Source organism: Schistocerca cancellata, chromosome 6, assembly GCF_023864275.1.
Source record: "Schistocerca cancellata isolate TAMUIC-IGC-003103 chromosome 6, iqSchCanc2.1, whole genome shotgun sequence".
NCBI classification, from domain to species: domain Eukaryota; kingdom Metazoa; phylum Arthropoda; class Insecta; order Orthoptera; family Acrididae; genus Schistocerca; species Schistocerca cancellata.
The window spans coordinates 621,318,840-621,340,792 of NC_064631.1; positions in this window are offsets into that span (position 1 = coordinate 621,318,840).

Consider the following 21,953-nt stretch of genomic DNA (forward strand, 5'->3'; position numbering starts at 1 on the left):
TTCGTTACTCAAACTACTGCAATATAGCGAGCGCACTACTATATATATATATATAGCAGTTCATGACATCCATTCTTACAAATGTACTGTTTCTGATGGAGACACGTCCACATCATCCGCTCTCTAAAATCCACCATCTCACTTCCCCACATCCACTACTGCTGGCGGCTCACCTCCAACTGCGCAACGCTACGCTCTGTTAACAGCCAACAGCCCAACACTACAAAAAAATGGTTCAAATGGTTCTGAGCACTATGGGACTTAACTTCTGAGGACATCAGTCCCCTAGAACTTAGAACTACTTAAACCTAACTAACCTAAGGACATCACACACATCCATGCCCGAGGCAGGATTCGAACCAGCGACCGTAGCGGCTGCGCGGTTCCAAACTGAAGCGCTTAGAACCGCATGGCCACACAGGCCGGCCCCAACACTACAATAGCGAATATTACGACAATGCCACCCAGCCACAGACTGCACACAGCACAGCCAGTGATTTTCATACAGTGCGCTACTTGGCGTTACTAATATAAAAACATAAACAGCCTACTTACATAGCCTCCATGCTCCCCACAAAGAATTTTACAAATTGTTTTGGGTACTGGCCAATACATATTCGTAATTTTTTTTCACAATTACAATAACAAAGAAATCAAATGCACACACTTATTGATACAATGTTGTTCAAATGTAAAATTTTCTCAGAGTCCATAAAGACAGTTCTGATCGTTCATCACAGTAAAATAGCTGTGTCTTTCTCAAAGTCAGAGTAGTAAAAGAAAATGCACACGGAAGTAGTGGATTTCCATGCAGTCTTGAAGTAGTGTTGTCCTTCCAACGGAAAGACAGTACTGACTCTTGACATGCAGACAGGTAATGGGTCACAACAGAGCAAACCCACGGCAGAGTCAGTCGAAGTTTTGAAGAATACAGGTAGGTAGGCCATCAAAGAGCAGACCCACTGTAGTCCTGGTAAAGATTACGGTATTGGTGGGCCACCAGAGGTGCAGACCCACTGTGGTCCTTGTGGAAATAATGGTATTGGTGAGTCACCAAAGGTGTACACCCACTGTAGTCCTTGTAGAGTTGGCTAGCAGCCATCCGTTGCAATTGTGCAGGCGCACAATCACCATCGACGAGTCTTGCGGACAATATAACAAGTCTATAAACCACCACTTGTGCAGTCATAAAGTTTTTGGAATTGTCCTTAGAACCAGCAAGGCTGTTAACCAGTCCCTTGCTGAATTATCAACACACGTGCAAGCACTAACAGTCCTTTTTTTCACATATTGTGCATATGCTATGACCAACAGAAACGTGTGCGATGAAATTAAACTTAATTTGAAGAATTGGTGTCTATACAATTATAAATTTACAACATAAGAATACATTTACAAAGGTACAAAATACATCATTAAAGAACATAACAATACATATAACATTTGTATTAGTACAGGCTTTACAAAAGAATAGAAATAAAAATATACATCAGTGTTACAGGAATTATGGCATAAGTAAATATTTAAAATAAAGAGAATAGATTTCGAAACATTAATTTCACACATGAGCTTTGAAACAGAACAAAATTAATAATGTGTAAACATCTTTACAAAGAAAATGACATATTATTAATGCAAATTATATTTGAGGATAACAGTATTCCTCATCATAGTGAATGTAACTGAGTATTAGAAATATTCTACAAAATAAGTCTTATCAGATAAACACATCAAGACAGGAAGAACACAAATACACAAGGGTACACAAAAAACATAGCGGAATGATACAAAAGGACAGGACAGGGTTTGTTTTCATTGTGACATTTGGTACTGCAGTCCAACCCAAAACTTCATTCAATAGATCTTTCCCCCAATTTCAACATTTGTTTCTACCAAAAAAATCCTATCCAAGCATGCTTTCTGTAATTACATGTTCATACTTTTCTTAACTCATTATTTATTCTACTGAGCTCAGATGCTAAACTAAGGGATGAGGCAATGCCGCAGCACAAAACAATTAACACAAACAGCAATGACAAAAAATACAAATTGGTAAAGCTTAAGCAGTATATATAAATTAGCAAAGCCATTGCAACATTACAACTAATATAAGGCAATGTGCAGCAAACAAGAAAAATAAATCCGTAGTAAAACTGGCTTAACAGAGTAATACAAAGTCAAATTCAGTAACATTATCCCTGGCAAACAGCAGCAGCAAATGCTACAAATTATACCTAAACATGACAAACCTACAAGCAGAGTAAATAGTACACTAAAGACAACAATGCAGATAAGGAAAACGTCTATTCACATTTTAATATCTATGTCATGAAAGTGGTGCACCACAACTTATTCTACCATAAAAATTACCAAGTACTTGAAAAGAAAATATGTATGCAGTTACTGTCACTAGTCCCTTCTTATTGTTCTTTCATTTTTAAGTGCTCCTTTTTTGTTAAGAATGTGGATCATAGAATTATTATCAACCAGATCTGTTGACAGAAAGTGTTCACCTTAGCAAATGCATTTTTTTTTATTTTATAAATCCAATGATGCAACAGTCCTGGAAAACAGATACGAAATAAAATAAGCAACTATGTACAAAGTAAAGCATAAATTTATCATTCAGTAGTCATGAAGCATTTCATAAGTTAGTAGAAATTCTCTCAATTCTCGTAGAAAGACACTTTACCTAATCAGGTGTGCAGATGTACGAATATTTCCCATCAATTCATAAGCATTTCAGTAAGTTGCACAAATTAGGAGTAATCATATGTTTCCAAGTAATAAGCGTGTCGTATTTGCGATGCTTTCTACAAAGGAATGTCAATAGCGAGGTTAATGGCCTCTTTTTTCTCCACCAAATGGCTGTTTCTCCAGGCGGCTGGCACAGCTGACCGCTCGCGACGCATTACGTCAAGGTGACTTGGCTTCCTTAGCGAAATATTTACGACAGCAGTTTGCACTACAGTGACATTCTCATATAAAAATTTCACAGGTCGATAATTTGCGTTACAAATGTGTAGAAACAAAGTCTTGTAAATATAAGTGTCCAAAAAATTTTCGTCGGCATTGTGATTCATTCACACATTTACACACATTTCATAACTCTTAAAGTACGATTTTTGGTTTCCAATATCCTTTTTTCACAAGTCCGAGTGCCTAACCACTACCCATTATTCCTTACCTTATTGCACGTATACATATTCGTCGACACTTCTTCAATATTTCATCATAATAAATAAATAGCATAATCATATTCCTCATATAGCATCAGCTTATTGATCATAAACGTACCTCAACAGCATAATACACATCGTCGTCGTAATAATAACATCATAACACCTCAGTCAAATATCAAAATCGTCGTAGCTTCCTCCAATAATTTCAGAACCTAAAAAAAATTCTCTGCTCATTGCAATAATGTCATCTACCTCAAACGAACTTAAAAAATCATGATCCCATACCAAATACATCATTCAAAGCTCTCATAGTATCACAATGGTTCCGAAAAAATACGAACAGTTCACAAAGTACAGACAAAATACAGTTTCATAAGTGTGAAGTTATCCAACTGTGTAATTGTGTAAACATGTGTCACTGATTCAGTAAAAAAAAAAATGTTTGTCTCTCAGTTAAATGATCAGATAGCAGTGTAATTTTGTGTTAGAGAAATATATTACCGATGTGTAAAATTGTATAAGCAAATACCACATTAGCTGAGGCTCCTTGTGCTTGCCAAGCACTTGGTACATAAAGTAGGCGTGTACGCCCTGAGGATTGATGTAATTATACCCTCAGCTGTTACAGATTACAGCAATCGAATGAAATATATCACCGAAAACTTTATTTGTATCTTTGTGATTCAAAAATCCTTAAAAACAAATGTTTTAAGTACAAAATTAATCACTCAAATGCGTGTCCTGTAGCGCTAAATGGGCGTCTTGCTGTAAGATAATTCTGTGGAAGTGTCGTAGTTATCGCCCTCTGTAAGCAAAGTTCTCCTGAAGTCAATGTACACACCTCATCATAAACAAAAGTGAAATGCTTTGCGTATAGATGTCGTAGTTATTATGCTTATTGCCGTACTGAAGAAAAAACTGTACTGTAACGTATTGTTGTGCTACAGAAAAGGCTGTCTCATTGTAGATATACAACAAAAGTTACTAATAAAACGTATTTTACTTTCCAGAATAATACATAAAAACTGTGCAGATATAAGACAGATACATCACAAAAGCAACAAAGTAAATAGTGTCACACATTAGTAGCGTCGTGATATAATCGTGTAGCTCTCAAAGAAACCAAATACTAAGTCATCTTTAATCTCACAGAAAGTACTTAAAATAAAGAATGACTTTTCAAGTAAACCAAAATGTTGCATTAAAATCTCATAAGCAGTATATGTTCTAAGTATGTCAGCCTTATAATCGTTACATAATGGTGCAATTAACAATCAAGAAAGTACACACACAATAACATCGTGACCTCTGTTCTCTATAACAATGCATTCGTAATTTCTGTTTAAATAAGTTCTCTTGGTTCTTGACTGGATATTTAACTTCAAACATTGTTGCATGTTAACAGATTCTAAGTCTGACAAAGCAAACTAGTAATGTTAAGTGAAAAATTTTATAGCAAAGACTAAGTTAAAAAAAAGATTATCTCAATAAACGGATTTACATGTGAAATGTAGTGCAATCCTTTACTCTTCCTAGTACGCAGAGTTTCAATTTCAACGTAATTATCATGTGGTATACGTCGGATTCTGTAAGGTCCACTCTAAATGAGAAAGAATTTCTGACTCAAGTGTTTCTTCTTATGTGACAATGAATGAGCTTTAATGAGAACTTTCTGACCAATATATAATTTCCTTTCATTTGCTTTACCGAGTAGTTTTCACATTTTGCCTGCTGCAGGTTTTATATTTTTAATAGCTAAATCAATTATGTCTTTGTGTCAAAGTTTACGTGTATTCAAAAAAGGTACAAGCTCTCTGATTCAAGGAGGTTCTTCATTCTTCAGTAAAAGAATAGGCGGTAAAGCAGTGGAGTCACCAGGCATTTCATTCGGCACGTTTTGAAATACGTGTAAATATCTGTCCCAATGCTGATGCTTCCTGTGACAATAAAGTCTGCAAAGCTTGTTGATTTCTGTCATAATCCGTTTAGGCGGGTTACAATGTGGTGAGCACAACGAAATAAAGACAGATTTGAATTTATGGTTCCGAAGCATGCGTGACCAACCAGCAGCCCGGAATTGTGGTCCGTTATCTGAAATGACTTTACTAACGGGTACAACTTCACGTAAGAAATTTTTAACAAAGGCGTTGGATGCAGACCTTCCAGTGGCTTTACGTAACGGAGTGAAAGAAACAAATTTTGCAGTAAGTTCAACAGCGACTAGAACGTACGAAAATCAATTCGATGTTCTGACAAGGGGTCCCAAGAGATCAACAGCAGCAAATTCTTTTAATTTAGAAGGAATGATCGGAAACAACGGAGCAATCACTGGCTGTGCTGTGTGCAGTCTCTGTCTGGTTTGCATTGTTGTTTGCTAGTGTAGTGTTGGGCAGCTGGATGTGAACAGCGCGTAGCGTTGCGCAGTTGGAGGTGAGCTGCCAGCAGTGGTGGATGTGGGGAGTGAGATGGCGGAGTTTTGAGAGCGGATGATCTGGACAGAGACAGTAAATTTGTAAGACTACATGTCATGAACTGATATATATATTACGACTTTTAAACACTATTAGGGTAAAGACATTGTTTGTTCTCTATCAAAATCTTTCATTTGCTAACTATGCCTATCAGTAGTTAGTGCCTTCAGTAATTTGAATGTTTTATTTAGGTGGCAGTAGTGGCGCCCACTGTATTGTAGTAGTTCGAGTAATGAAGATTTTTGTAAGGTAAGTGATTTATGAAAAGTATAGGTTATTGTTAGGGCCAGTCTTTTGTAGGAATTTTTCAAAGTCAGATTGCATTGCGCTAAAAATATTGTACTTCAGTTTAGTGTTGATCAGAATAGGTAAAGAGAGAAATGTCTGAGTATGTTCAGTTCTGCTCAGCTGTATGAAAATCAAATAATGTAAGAGGTTTATCAGCACGATAATTAAATAATTTTTCTAAGGGGACGTTACATATGGCGTCCTTTATATAAGTAGTCTGTTTAGGTTCTTATATTGGTAACACCATGTGGCGCACTGTATGAAAATCACTGGCTGTGCTGCGTGCAGTCTGTGGCTGCGTGGCATTGTTGTAATATTCGCTATTGTAGAGTTGGGCTGTTGGCTGTTAACAGCGCGTAGCATTGCGCAGTTGGAGGTGAGCCGCCAGCAGTGGTGGTTGTGGGGAAGTGAGATGGTGGATTTTTCAGAGCGGATGATGTGGACATGTGTCCATCAGAAACAGTACATTTGTAAGAATGGATGTCATGAACTGCTATATATGTTATGACCTTTGAACACTATTAAGGTAAATACATTGCTTTTTCTCTATCAAAATCTTTCATTTGCTAACTATGCCTATCAGTAGTTAGTGCCTTCAGTAGTTTGAATCTTTTATTTAGCTGGCAGTAGTGGCGCTCGCTGTATTGCAGTAGTTCGAGTAACGAAGATTTAGTGAGGTAAGTGATTTGTGAAAGGTATAGGTTAATGTGAGTCAGCACCATTCTTTGGTAGGGATTTTTGAACGTCAGATTGCGTTGCGCTAAAAATATTGTGTGTCGGTTTGGTGTTGATCAGAATGGGTAAAGAGCGAGATATGTGAGTACGTTCAGTTCTGCTCAGCTGTTTGAAAATCAAATAACGTAAATAACGTAAGCGATTTACCAGCACAGTAATTCTTGAATTTTTCTAAGGGGACGTTTCAAAGTGACACTGCATGGCGATGACACTTTATCTGCTACTGACACGTGGGGGTTACATCTTGATTTTCTTGCTGGAACGTTATGTAAATTATCACAGGTTGTAGTAACTGACAACTTACCAAAATCATAGTTTGGTCAGGAATAAATTAAATTTCTATGAGACACTATATCACCTTCAGGAATAACCATGATCCTATTAAAATAAGTGCAATAAATAATCTTACACTCCACACAAAAAAGCAACAGCTAAAGTCATTCATCAGTCTGTGCTCGTCTTTTCGTCGTTTGTGCTTTATTAATTGCTTAGTAGAGCAGCTCGGCTACAATTACAACAGGGAAATGTAGTTCAATGTTGGACGGAGGCATAGCAGTCAAATTTCGATGCTGTAAAAAATTCTGTAGTAGAATTTAAGATCCTTTACTATCAAGAAGTAATTTTAGATTTTTGTATTGCACACTAGGATTCTATCTATTCAAATGCCAGAGAATAAATTGAATCTAATATCATTACTTCTGCAAGTTCGACATTTCATGAATGTTAGCATGCACATTCGTCTATTGAGCTAGAAGCTCAAGCTGTAATATGGGCATGCCAGGAATTTAACTACCACCTTTTCTAGGAACACTGTAAATATTTTGTGATCAATAGTCTTTAAGGTTTTTATTTATTCTGTAAATTACTTAACTGTAGCCTAATAAGATGGGCAGCCCTTCTTTAAAAATACACTCCCGGAAATGGAAAAAAGAACACATTGACACCGGTGTGTCAGACCCACCATACCTGCCCCGGACACTGCGAGAGGGCTGTACAAGCAATGATCACACGCACGGCACAGCGGACACACCAGGAACCGCGGTGTTGGCCGTCGAATGGCGCTAGCTGCGCAACATTTGTGCACCGCCGCCGTCAGTGTCAGCCAGTTTGCCGTGGCATACGGAGCTCCATCGCAATCTTTAACACTGGTACATGCCGCGACAGCGTGGACGTGAACCGTATGTGCAGTTGACGGACTTTGAGCGAGGGCGTATAGCGGGCATGCGGGAGGCCGGGTGGACGTACCGCCGAATTGCTCAACACGTGGGGCGTGAGGTCTCCACAGTACATCGATGTTGTCGCCAGTGGTCGGCGGAAGGTGCACGTGCCCGTCGACCTGGGACCGGACCGCAGCGACGCACGGATGCACGCCAAGACCGTAGGATCCTACGCAGTGCCGTAGGGGACCGCACCGCCACTTCCCAGCAAATTAGGGACACTGTTGCTCCTGGGGTATCGGCGAGGACCATTCGCAACCGTCTCCATGAAGCTGGGCTACGGTCCCGCACACCGTTAGGCCGTCTTCCGCTCACGCCCCAACATTGTGCAGCCCGCCTCCAGTGGTGTCGCGACAGGCGTGCATGGAGGGACGAATGGAGACGTGTCGTCTTCAGCGATGAGAGTCGCTTCTGCCTTGGTGCCAATGATGGTCGTATGCGTGTTTGGCGCCGTGCAGGTGAGCGCCACAATCAGGACTGCATACGACCGAGGCACACAGGGCCAACACCCGGCATCATGGTGTAAGGAGCGATCTCCTACACTGGCCGTACACCACTGGTGATCGTCGAGGGGACACTGAATAGTGCACGGTACATCCAAACCGTCATCGAACCCATCGTTCTACCATTCCTATACCGGCAAGGGAACTTGCTGTTCCAACAGGACAATGCACGTCCGCATGTATCCCGTGCCACCCAACGTGCTCTAGAAGGTGTAAGTCAACTACCCTGACCAGCAAGATCTCCGGATATGTCCCCAATTGAGCATGTTTGGGACTGGATGAAGCGTCGTCTCACGTGGTCTGCACGTCCAGCACGAACGCTGGTGCAACTGAGGCGCCAGGTGGAAATGGCATGGCAAGCCGCTCCACAGGACTACATCCAGCATCTCTACGATCGTCTCCATGGGAGAATAGCAGCCTGCATTGCTGCGAAAGGTGGATATACACTGTACTAGTGCCGACATTGTGCATGCTCTGTTGCCTGTGTCTAAGTGCCTGTGGTTCTGTCAGTGTGATCATGTGATGTATCTGACCCCAGGAATGTGTCAATAAAGTTTCCCCTTCCTGGGACAATGAATTCACGGTGTTATTATTTCAATTTCCAGGAGTGTATATTGTACTCGTAGTTCTGACATAATGCACGTGAGTGGTAAGGATGATGTAGTAGCGGATGCTTTGTCGCATCTACCACAATGTCTGCCTCATATGACACATAATTTGAAGAAACTACTGATTACCGGGTTCCCTTAATACGAAACACCCAGTGTAGGTATACTTTTCAAGCTTGTCTACCAATATGGCAAAATTATCAGGTGCAGATCTAAGATTGCTCAAACTACATAATTGCTCACACAAGATCCATTTGAGGGATTCATACAAGACTAAGATGTTTTGCAGACTTAGTACTCACGATAATAACAGGTGTGTATGTGTACCTGATGCGTACAGGAACAACTTAGTTTGGCTTATATCTTAGGTTTTAGGTTGCTATGTCGGAGCTATAACAGTTATTGAAAACATGTCACATTTGTCAAAGAAAAAAACTTACAAACAAGTGCTGCTATGCACAGAATTTAACTTTGCAAATAGCGCACGTTGAAGTTGCCAACCCCGAAGCCTCTCTATGAGGAGGAGTTACGTACTTAATAAGCCTTCTTGATCGTTTTTAGAAATATGCCAAACTGTGTGCTACGATGAAGACAACAGCGCCTACAGTCATCAGAATAATTCTTTGAGATTACATACCAACGGTTGTTAGCCTGTCGCATTCCTAAGAGATAATCCTTAAAATTTCCAAAATATGGGAACCTATTCGTCAGGATTATAACGATAAATACATTTTGATTTCAAAATGTCATCCACAAATTAACTTAACTAAACGTAGTATAAGAGAATTTAATCGTTCAGTACGAGCATATGCAAGCACAGAAAATACACGTTAGATGAAATTTATCGAACTATATGGCCACATAGTACACAATTTGCCATTTTACACAACCCTTTATACACTCTCAGATCTCTGAAAGAAATGGAAAGATGTTAATGACTGGACAAAGCTATTCGCACACCTGCGTAAAGAAGAATTTACGTTGTAAGAAAAGGTAAGGAATATAACGATTGCACTCCATAAACAGGGTAGCATTAGGAAGAATGTGTATGACCAAATTCTAGGACTGCACAAATATATTTACCTGGAGAAATCGTTATTGCTTAAATAACATCGAAAATATTCTCCTCTTTGTAAGGAAAGAGTAAATAGATACTGTATAAGGGACCATATGAAATTATGAAGATCCTAAATCCTGGGAGGTACTTTATAGCCTGGCAAATAAATAAATTAATAAATAAATAAAATAAATAAAAAATAATGGACTTTACAGCTACCAAGATTTGGAAACATACATCAAGTGATCGTGACCGGGACAAATATCTCACGAAATAAGCGTCAAAAAAAAAAAAAAAAATAGAAGGAACGAAACTTGTCTAGCTTGAAGGGGGAAACCAGATGACGCTATGATTGGCCCGCTAGATGGCGCTGCCATAGGTCAAACGGATATCAACTGCGTTTTTCTAAATAGGAACCCTCATTTTTTATTACATATTCGTGTAGTACGTAATGAAATATGCATATTTTAGTGAGACAACTTTTTCGCTGTAATAGTCACAAACATATGGCTCACAGTTTTAAACGAACATTTGGCAACAGGTAGGTTTTTTAAATTAAAATATAGAATGTACGTACGTTTGAACATTTTATTTCGGTTGTTACAAAGTGATACATGTACCTCTGTGAACTTATGGTTTCTGAGAACGTTGCTGTTACAGCGTGATTACCTGTAAATACATTAATGCAATAAATGCTCAAAATGATGTTAGTCAACCACAGTGCATTTTGTAATACGTGTAACGACATTCCTCTCAACAGCGAGTAGTTCGCCTTCCGTAATGTTCGCGCATGCACTGACAATACGCTGACGCATGTTGTCAGGCGTTGTCGGTGGATCACGATATCTAATATCCTTCAACTTTCCCCACAGAAAGAAATCCGGGGACGTCAGATCCAGTGAACGTGCGGGGTATGGTATGTTGCTTCGACGACCAATCCAGCTGTCATGAAACATGCTATTCAATACCGCTTCAACCGCACGCGAGCTGTGCCGGACATCCATCATGTTGGAAGTACATCGCCATTCTGTCATGCAGTGGAACATCTTGTAGTAACATCGGTAGAACATTACGTAGGAAATGAGCATAAATTGCACCATTTAGATTGCCATCGATAAAATGAAAGCCAATTATCCTTCCTCCCATAATGCCGCACCATACATTTACCCGCCAATGTCGCTGATGTTCCACTTGTCGCAGCCATCGTGGATTTTCCATTGCCCAATAGTGCATATTATGACGGTTTACGTTACGGTTGTTGGCGAATGACGCTTTTTCGCTAAATAGAACGCATGCAGAAAATCTGTCATCGTCCCGTAATTTCTCTTGGGCCCAGTGGCAGAACTGTACACGACGTTCAAAGCTGTCGCCATGCAATTCATGGTGCAGATAAATATGGTACGGGTGCAATCGATGTTGATGTAGCATTCTCAACACCGACGTTTTTGAGAATCCTGATTCTCGCTCAATTTGTCTGCTACTGATGTCCAGATTAGCCGCGACAGCAGCGAAAACACCTACTCGGGCATCATCATTTGTTGCAGGTCGTGGTTGACGTTTCACATGTGGCTGAACACTTCCTGTTCCCTTAAATAACGTAACTATCCGGAGAACGGTCCGGAAACTTGGTTGATGTCCTCCAGGATACCGAGCAGCATAGATAACACACGCCCGTTGGGCATTTTGATCACAAAAGCCATACATCAACACAATATCGACCATTTCCGCAATTGGTAAACGGTCCATTTTATTGCGGGTAACGTATCACGAAGTACACTCCTGGAAATTGAAATAAGAACACCGTGAATTCATTGTCCCAGGAAGGGGAAACTTTATTGACACATTCCTGGGGTCAGATACATCACATGATCACACTGACAGAACCACAGGCACATAGACACAGGCAACAGAGCATGCACAATGTCGGCACTAGTACAGTGTATATCCACCTTTCGCAGCAATGCAGGCTGCTATTCTCCCATGGAGACGATCGTAGAGATGCTGGATGTAGTCCAGTGGAACGGCTTGCCATGCCATTTCCACCTGGCGCCTCAGTTGGACCAGCGTTCGTGCTGGACGTGTAGACCGCGTGAGACGACGCTTCATCCAGTCCCAAACATGCTCAATGGGGGACAGATCCGGAGATCTTGCTGGCCAGGGTAGTTGACTTACACCTTCTAGAGCACGTTGGGTGGCACGGGATACATGCGGACGTGCATTGTCCTGTTGGAACAGCAAGTTCCCTTGCCGGTCTAGGAATGGTAGAACGATGGGTTCGATGACGGTTTGGATGTACCGTGCAATATTCAGTGTCCCCTCGACGATCACCAGTGGTGTACGGCCAGTGTAGGAGATCGCTCCCCACACCATGATGCCGGGTGTTGGCCCTGTGTGCCTCGGTCGCATGCAGTCCTGATTGTGGCGCTCACCTGCACGGCGCCAAACACGCATACGACCATCATTGGCACCAAGGCAGAAGCGACTCTCATCGCTGAAGACGACACGTCTCCATTCGTCCCTCCATTCACGCCTGTCGCGACACCACTGGAAGCGGGCTGCACGATGTTGGGGCGTGAGCGGAAGACGGCCTAACGGTGTGCGGGACCGTAGCCCAGCTTCATGGAGACGGTTGCGAATGGTCCTCGCCGATACCCCAGGAGCAACAGTGTCCCTAATTTGCTGGGAAGTGGCGGTGCGGTCCCCTACGGCACTGCGTAGGATCCTACGGTCTTGGCGTGCATCCGTGCGTCGCTGCGGTCCGGTCCCAGGTCGACGGGCACGTGCACCTTCCGCCGACCACTGGCGACAACAACGATGTACTGTGGAGACCTCACGCCCCACGTGTTGAGCAATTCGGCGGTACGTCCACCCGGCCTCCCGCATGCCCACTATACGCCCTCGCTCAAAGTCCGTCAACTGCACATACGGTTCACGTCCACGCTGTCGCGGCATGCTACCAGTGTTAAAGACTGCGATGGAGCTCCGTATGCCACGGCAAACTGGCTGACACTGACGGCGGCGGTGCACAAATGCTGCGCAGCTAGCGCCATTCGACGGCCAACACCGCGGTTCCTGGTGTGTCCGCTGTGCCGTGCGTGTGATCATTGCTTGTACAGCCCTCTAGGAGTGTCCAGAGCAAGTATGGTGGGTCTGACACACCGGTGTCAATGTGTTCTTTTTTCCATTTCCAGGAGTGTATATACCGTCCGCATTGGCGGAATGTTACTTGATACCACGTACTTATAAGTTTGTGACTATTACAGCGCCATCTGTCACAAAGCGAGAAATGTGGTCGAACTAAAACATTCAAATTTCTTTACGTACTACACGAGTATGCATTAAATACTGATATTACTATTAAAAAAAAACGCAGTTGATATCCGTTTGGCCTATTGCTGCGCCATGTACCGGACCAACAGTACTGCCATCTGGTTTCCCCCTTCAAGCTAGACGAGTTCGTTCTTTGTACTTTTTTCGTTTGATGCTTATTTCTTGAGATATTTGGCCGCTTCACTATCAATGGACCACCCTATATACACATTGGTGGATACGATGGTTGTACTCATTCCTCTGAACTGAGAAAGTCTAAAAGGTATGAATCCTAGACTAGAAATTCACATACAATTATGCTCCCAGCAATTTCATTTCTGAACTGTTTTGCAGTAGTGTACCAGTGCAGAAGAATTCATGGTGTGCCGCATCAAGCCAGTGAGAAAACCGATGACTAAGAAAAGAAAAAAAAAAATATAGAAAGACAATATAAGTGCAATGAATGCTGCATATTAATCTGAACTGTTTAGCCAGAAATTAGCTTTAAACAAATGTGTTCCTTTCGTTCCATTTGATTCAGAAAGATGAAAACAATATACAGCAGTGATATGTATTTGGTGTACTGCATATCCGCTTGTGACACTCATGGTTATCAATGTAATACGAGACTAGAAGTTTGTAAAGAGATTATTGTTACACTAAATAAGCCGTTTTCTCCCTAGTGTAATCGCAACTTTTCTAATAGCAAAAGTTAGCAACTGCATGCCCATGTATTACACGTTAAATTATATTGTGTCTAATGAACTGTTATTTAATCACGACACTGAAATGACTGAAGTCATTATGAGCTCTCAAGCAGAACACTAAAGCGGAATGTAATTATTGCTGATATAATTAATGGTTTGGGGATAGCTGTATTATGCTCGAACAGTTATGTTTGTGAAATGATTATTCATTAGCTTGAATGAAGAATTTTTTCCATCTATTAATTGTGAAATGGTAAGTAAATGCAGTTGAGTGATGGATTAACATTTTAGTGCGGATATTGTGTGAGTAATAAGACATAATGCTCCTCTGATTGAACATCTCTTCAGAATTTTCAGATGTTTTCCCGTATATTTTGCACGTTTGCAAGGTCATTTTCTGCTGTGAGCGGACAAGATATTTTCACATAACAGGCACAGATCTGTTGTCGATGTTCTACGTCGTACAGGGATCGTATAACGACAAATCTTAAAAATGAAATCAGCTTAATTTTTACCTATTATGAGACGTACATAATTTTATAAATAATAACAAAATAATTTAACGATGGATGTGTAAATATAATGAGATTTTGAGTTCCATTAACACTAGGGAGGCCTGTGGGGACGAATTTGAAATACATCGATATAATACACATTATAGAACTTTAATGTGAAAACTAGTTTCAAAGTTATTGTGAAATCTATTCATACATGAGAAAAACAATTTAATCGTTGTGAGTGGAAAAAAGGTACAAGCAGACCCGGTAACGTGTGAATTAAAGCCTCTGTCTGGAGTGCAACCGGACAATTTCATCAGTGTGTTCATTTCAAAGAAGTGAAGACATCATTTATTTGCATTTAATCCTGTGGGCCTCTGGTTGTCTGTGGTCGGCTATATAGATGAGGGCTGTCCTTGAGCTGATCAATGTGGAATCTTACTGAAGCAAGCACACGACCATGATAGCCGCTACACTATATCCCAACTGACTGTACTATACACAATGTACAATATTTCGCGAAAACGGCACCGTCTAAAAATATTCGAATGATGTTATCAGGATAAATACAAACCTAGGTCTAACGAGGACGTTTACTGTGGCTGTTATGAACTTTAGTGAGGTGTGAAACAAAGTGATTGCACATTTTGGCACGTACTATACAAATAACTTCTACATTCTGCTAAAACATAAAACGAAAGTATTTGTGATGAAAATTATACTATAAAAGGACGTCTTCATAACGGTAACAGTACTGTATTGATCCCATACTTCAATATGTATTTCTCGTATGATCTGTGAGTGAATGGTATTGAAAGACAAAAAGAATTGTTAAAAGAGGGAAGAAATTACTACAAACATTTGTATTGCAAAGGAAAGTGTTACGAATTAAACATTATTTGCTGTATCACCATTATTATTACGAAATACTTTCTTTACAGAATTATTGTTCATAGCAATATTCGTTTAAATGAAATATGAAACTTTCCTCTTGATGCGCAAACTTTGTATGTAAAGGCCAACACAATTCAACCAATTGCAAAGGATGATAAGCGTGCGGCAAGTTCGAATACGTATTATGGGTGGCGGTACCCCGCCATTTCGATGGGTTGGCCCAGCTGTTCTCTGCCAATTTTATATCATGTGATCACATCGAGTTACATCATGACTTAGTCCCCTTGCCCAAGGTGCATGGTTGTCGCTGGGGTTCACCTGGGTGATTTTGGGTATAAACTGCACAATTGCAGAAAATGTTATGACATTCACATTGGTGACCTTGATTAATTTCCCAACATGAGGGGAGTGAGGAGGGGAGCGATCTTGAATATTAGTTTCCTAACTGTGCAACCTGACACTGAATTCCTTTTAATGACCCTGAAATAATGAATCAGTTGTAACCGGATTTCTGTTATAATCCTCATTTAAGCACTTAAGAAGCGGAATTTCTTACATCTGTATTTATATGTCGAGTTCTATTGGGAACCGTGTGCACCGTGACCGTATTATTGTCAATATATTTCGGATAATGGCAGCATCGATCGTAAATATTTAAATCCTTTATTCCACAGATCGGTTTCAGTAACTATGTGATCATCTTCACTGCTAAAATACATAAGAACTGAAACTTACTGGCAGATTAAAACTGTCTGCCGAACCGAGACTCGAACTTGGGACCTATGCCTTTCGCGGGCAAATGCTCTACCAACTGAGCTACTCAAGCACGACTCACGCTCCGTCCTCATAGCTTTACTTCTGACGGTACCCCGTCTCCTACCTTCCAAACTTTACAGAAACTCTCCTGCGAACCTTGCAGAACTAGCACTCCTGAAAGAAAGGATATTGCGGAGACATGGCGTAGCGACAGCCTCGGGGAGTTAGAGTCTCGATACGGCAAACAGTTTTAATCTGCCAGGAAGTTTCACATCAGCGCACACTCCGCTGCAGAGTGAAAATCTCATTGTACATAAGAAATTTCAGACGTGAGGATCTCAACATAGATGTGGCCCTATTTGTAGCTACCATCAATAAATATAGAAACAGGAAAAGTATACAAATATACAGATTCTCGTTTATACCAAATTATTCGAACCTTGTAGGCCCATATCATAACAGCATGACATTTTCTATGAGGTGTAGTATGTACTGCGATAATTACTTCCAACAGATATCTTGACTTTTAGTGCATACAAAAATTTTGAAATTTACGGAAAATCCTATGTTGTAACCTTATCAGTTAACGTTACCAATTGTCGATGGAGCGTACAGTGGCTTACACAGCCAGCTAGCTAACCTCAGTACTGCAAAAAAGAAGCGTCATGGTGCCTTTTATATTACAAAGCGTACAATACGCAGACACCATATACTACAATTACTATCAACAGACAAACTAAAGATTACATAAAAAGTAACCTTTAAAATCATTTGACTTCTATTTAATGTCAAAAGTCCTAACAGAGCCAACGGCCTTGCTGCTGTGGTAACACAGGTTACTGTCAGATCACCGAAGTTAAGCGCTGTCGGGCTGGGATAGCAGTTGGATTGATGACCATATGGTCTGCCGAACGCTCTTAGCATGCGAAGTGCACTCAGCCCTTGTGAGACAATCTGAGGAGCTACTTGATTGAGAAGTAGCGGCTCCAGGCTCGGAAACTGGCGTACGGCCTGGAGAGTGTTGTGCTGACCACATCCCCCTACATATCCGCATCTGGTGACGCCTATGGGCTGAGGATGACACGGCGGCCGGTGGTTATCTTTGGGCCTTCATGACCGGCACGGGAAGAATTTTGTTTTAAGTCATAAGATAACTTTAGAAAGGCAGTACTGACATAAAAATGCAATTTAGTTACGCCCTGTGACGTAAAGAACAACATAAAATTTTATGGGACTCTACTTTAGGTAAAAGCACATAATAATATCTTAAAAACAAATATGGAAAAGTTACATCAGGAACAGCTTTATTAAATTTACAAAAAACATCGATTAAATGTAAAAACATTAATTCTTTACCACAGGACGTTGTGGGGTGGCGGATTAATAATAATAATAAATCATAAGTAATAGGAAATTTTAGAATATTTTCTTTGTCTCTTACGAGAGCCTAGAAAATATTTCTGTGATCAGCCAGAAAGCGATGGAGAACATATTCACCATAGTTCACTGTCTGCAAGTACATATTCTTGTAAAGCCCACTGAAAGAAGTGTTTCTATTCTCTATTTACTCAGAGGGATCAGGACTACGATTATAAATGAAGATTTTAAGTTAAATTTGGCAGATGTATTTGGTAAATTTTTACATGCCCAACATCGCAGTACTCATTATGTTAGTAATAATAATAATAATAAATCTAACTATTCTAAATAGCACTATGAGCAGTTCAGAGGCGACCTCTATGGCAAGTTTCCATTAAATGGTCTTTCGCCCTGTTATTTATGTTAATCTAAATAACTGTTCGCCACAAAAGTGGAAAACAATGGTCACCACTTACCACGTGGATTTGTTAACATTACGGACGACACACTAACAGTTACTTCCGCGAAATCGAAACGATCCAGGACGGCGTACAGTCCTCGCCATTGCACTTCCTACTTGTACGGAAAACAGGAGTCTAGTTGCTGTCTGGCTGTGACGTCACCCGAGGTGACTTGTACTCCAGCTTTTGACTGACTTAAAGCATACAGTAGATGGGAGCGGAGTGAAGTCTTGCCTCTCGGACCGTATTTATACACGGGTGCAGAAAACGGGTAAGAAAACACTTGATGTCATCGCTCTCTTCCCCCGGTGTTACCCTCTAAACGGCCGCTTTCTCAGAACCATAAAACTTTGTAACACTGTTGTGTACTAACTTTGATTTTTCTGTATTTTTGTATGAATGTCGTTATGGTGACCATAATCACAGATAAAGGTTTAGCTGGCCTACATATTAACTCTGGCGTCTAGAATTTTTAGAACGGAACTAACAATAGGACATGACCCTGAACTAAATATTTAAGAGAATTTGTTTTCGTTGTTATTAACATCAAGGTCATGAAACTTGTTATAGCTATATTATTTAATAGGTTTCATCTCGTGCTATAATCAGAACATTATAGCAGTAATATAATAGACACTTAATCTACTACAAATAAGGATGTTGATGTTCCAAATTTAGTTTACAATAAACTGCTCGAAAACTATTAGGGGTCGCTCAATGGGTTCACGTAGTTACCATTTTTATGTTGAACTGAAGCTTGATACAAATTTTTATATTTCTAAGTATAATAATTAGCGTCTTCAATTTTTCTTAAAAACGTGGATTCTGACCAAAATATTGCTTTAATCACACTGGGACTTGTACCAGTTAATTTTGACACATCATAACCAATTTTTGTCTTCCTAGCTTTATTATTTAGCGCCACTTATTTTTTTCCTTAAAACTGGCATTTAGGGAAAGGTATTCATCTTATCACTCTCATATTTGACAATTTATACACTAAAACACAGGCTGACAACGTTTGGAAAAGCTACTTTAACTTTTAATTTCATTCTTAAATTATTGTTCGATTCTTGTGTGCTATGCACAGACGCGTTGTGGTGACGTGGCGCTACTAGCAATGAACTGGGGTAGGTCCTTGCACACTCTCTCGCCTCTGTATCTCTCAAGTGATACCACAACGTTACGCCCTCTCTTACCATACTCGAAGACGTTGACCAGCCTCTTAATTGACATCATCAGCGTAGATTCTTAAAAGGAACTTCCACAAAAGGTAATAAAAAGACATTAACAAAAACACAATAATCTCCCTTATGCAGTACCAAACCTATAATACTGCTATTTTTCATTCGAGCAAATGACATTAAATTACAAGTACAAAGTGGGAGACTGAAATAACTTCACTGAACAAACAGATATATGCGAAATATTCATTCAAAGTAGGTCTCATAAATGAAACTAATAAAAATAATTTTCTGTTAGGAAACCTGGTAATTATTCCATAGCAAGAAATTGCTGAAGAAGAGGCGTGCCCAAATACGCATTAAGTTTACTCTCATATGGTGAATCGGTGTGTTACATTGTAAAAGAGCTTCATACCGGCTAATCTTCCGTCTCGTTGCTGGCCTTGTGGACGGTTTTTTTACCATGCTCTAGGCAGCTCCCAAAGTGCTCCCAGAAATGGGCACTTTTCACAACTGTCTACTCGTAAGTCAACGTGCAAAAAACAAAATTTTAAATTACAGAATACCTCCATCTCCTCAATGAGATAAAGATATTTGAGTTTTTTTCTCTCCTATACAGCAACTTAAGCTGCGATGTCAAATCAGGAGGAGCTTGACCCGTATCAGCGTGCTGCAAAGTTGGTTCTATTAACCGCTAAATGCTCACGATATCTTCGAGTCACCTCCCTGTCTACATCAAATAAATAGCATCACAATAGCCACACTGTAACCCGTGGACCCTTGACTCTTCCAAAAAATTAAATTCATATACATTATTAATTCACAATTTACGGAGCCTATCTTCAGCTGTAAATGTCCATCTGAGTAAAGGGAACGAAATTCCCGTAGACTTTACGATCTGGTGTCGATATGGCCCTCTTCACTATCCTTGATAGCCATGGCGGAAAAGTGCACTGCAGAGTCACACACTCATCCATCGCCGCTGAAGTTTACAATTTTGCATTTTTCGTCGATACGTATATGAAGGTCAGTTAGTGTCCAGTTTGCATAACTCCTCCGTGGTGACCGGTTTTTCTTCTGTTTCCCTTTTCCTTTTTTTTTTGTATTACAGTGTATTATCCTGAAGAAATCAGTCTGTTATTTTCAGACTTGGAGATGGCGTTCAACAAAATCACCCTTCCTGAATACAGTGTCCCCAGCGATGAATGACGTTCGTTTTAGAAGTCTCCGATGAGCGGCAAGTTGCTAGGCGCCATATCAGAAGGATATAGGAATTGCAACAAAATAATTTAGTCCAAAAAAGAACCATGAGAGTCAGTGTAATATGTTGAACAATCTAAGGCGTTGCCGTGGAGAAAGAAACAACCCTTTCGATAGCCTCTCACGCAGTTTCACCCTGACATCTACCTCAAGTTCGTCAGTTGTATGCTCCTGTGATGGGTTGCCTTTGAATTTGTTGGCATAACGATACAGGTGTAATAGCAGTCATAATCATACACAGTGATTTTCTGGCCCATTTTTTTGTATGGTTCTGAATCCACATTTTCCAAAGCTTACTTTGCTCCTTTGTTTCGGGGTGAAAGTTGTGCATCAGTAGTCTACATCTACATCTACATCTACATCCATACTCCGCAAGCCACCTGACGGTGTGTGGCGGTGAGTCGTCCACAGTGAGCATAAAACTAAAGTAGACAGGCTGTACCATGTTGGTTTGGCCCCTCAAGTAGCGTGCAGTGGTTCGTAACGTGTGCCTTTAACTACGAAATTCCATTTTTTCGAGGTGACAATGAAACTTAATGACCGTACCCTAGTATAACTTTCAGTATGTTTCCTAAATAAGAGTTATTTTTGTGTGACTTTTTATTCTCGCACCTCTTCATAGATTACTTAGAATGTCTAGAAGTTTACCTGTACTAATGGTGAACAACAGAATTTCGTCAGCAACACGAGGTTGGTTCACTTATCTTTCAAGAGCACGTTTTTCCCTTCGTTTTCAATGTTCAAAGATGTGAAAACTTTCTCCATGACTCCTGAAAATTGATTTGCTTGTATGTAATGTTCGTGCCCTAAAATTTCCTAGACAATTCCCACTTTTTGTTGTAAATTTCTGACTATGACGATTAAATTCGATGGATGCTATAGAACTGGAGTAGATTATCTGGTGTAGCGGAAAACAAGTTACATCTCAAAATTTGTTAAGAACAGACTTCATCGATATCGACTAAAAATTCTTTCACTAAATCGTTAAATCCCATCAAAGCGGAAATTCAAACATATTGTTCAGCTCTACACTACAGCTCACGATTGGCAACGTGTCAATATTTCCTTGTTCCACTTGTAGAGCCAGCTTGATCCTTTTTTTGTTTAAAATCTATTGTTTCTCTGACCGTCTGGCGACAGTTTTGGTGAAAATATTGAAGGTTCTAAATCTGCGTCTAAATCTATTCGTAAGATTTGCACAACAGGGCGAAGTGTATCGCAGAATTTTCTGTCAATTTTTTTCATGCTGTTCTCGCTTTTATCTTATGAATGAGCGCTAATAATGATAGCATTCTGGTAACTTCGCGAGCTGTGATTAGCGTAATAGTAAGTGCGTGATATCTACATAAGCAACATTATTTACCATTTGCAATATTTAAACTGCCAAAAAGCAATGCTTTTACATTTATATCTTCACTCTGCAAACCGTCTTACAGTTATTAGTGGAGAGTACTTTTTGTACCAC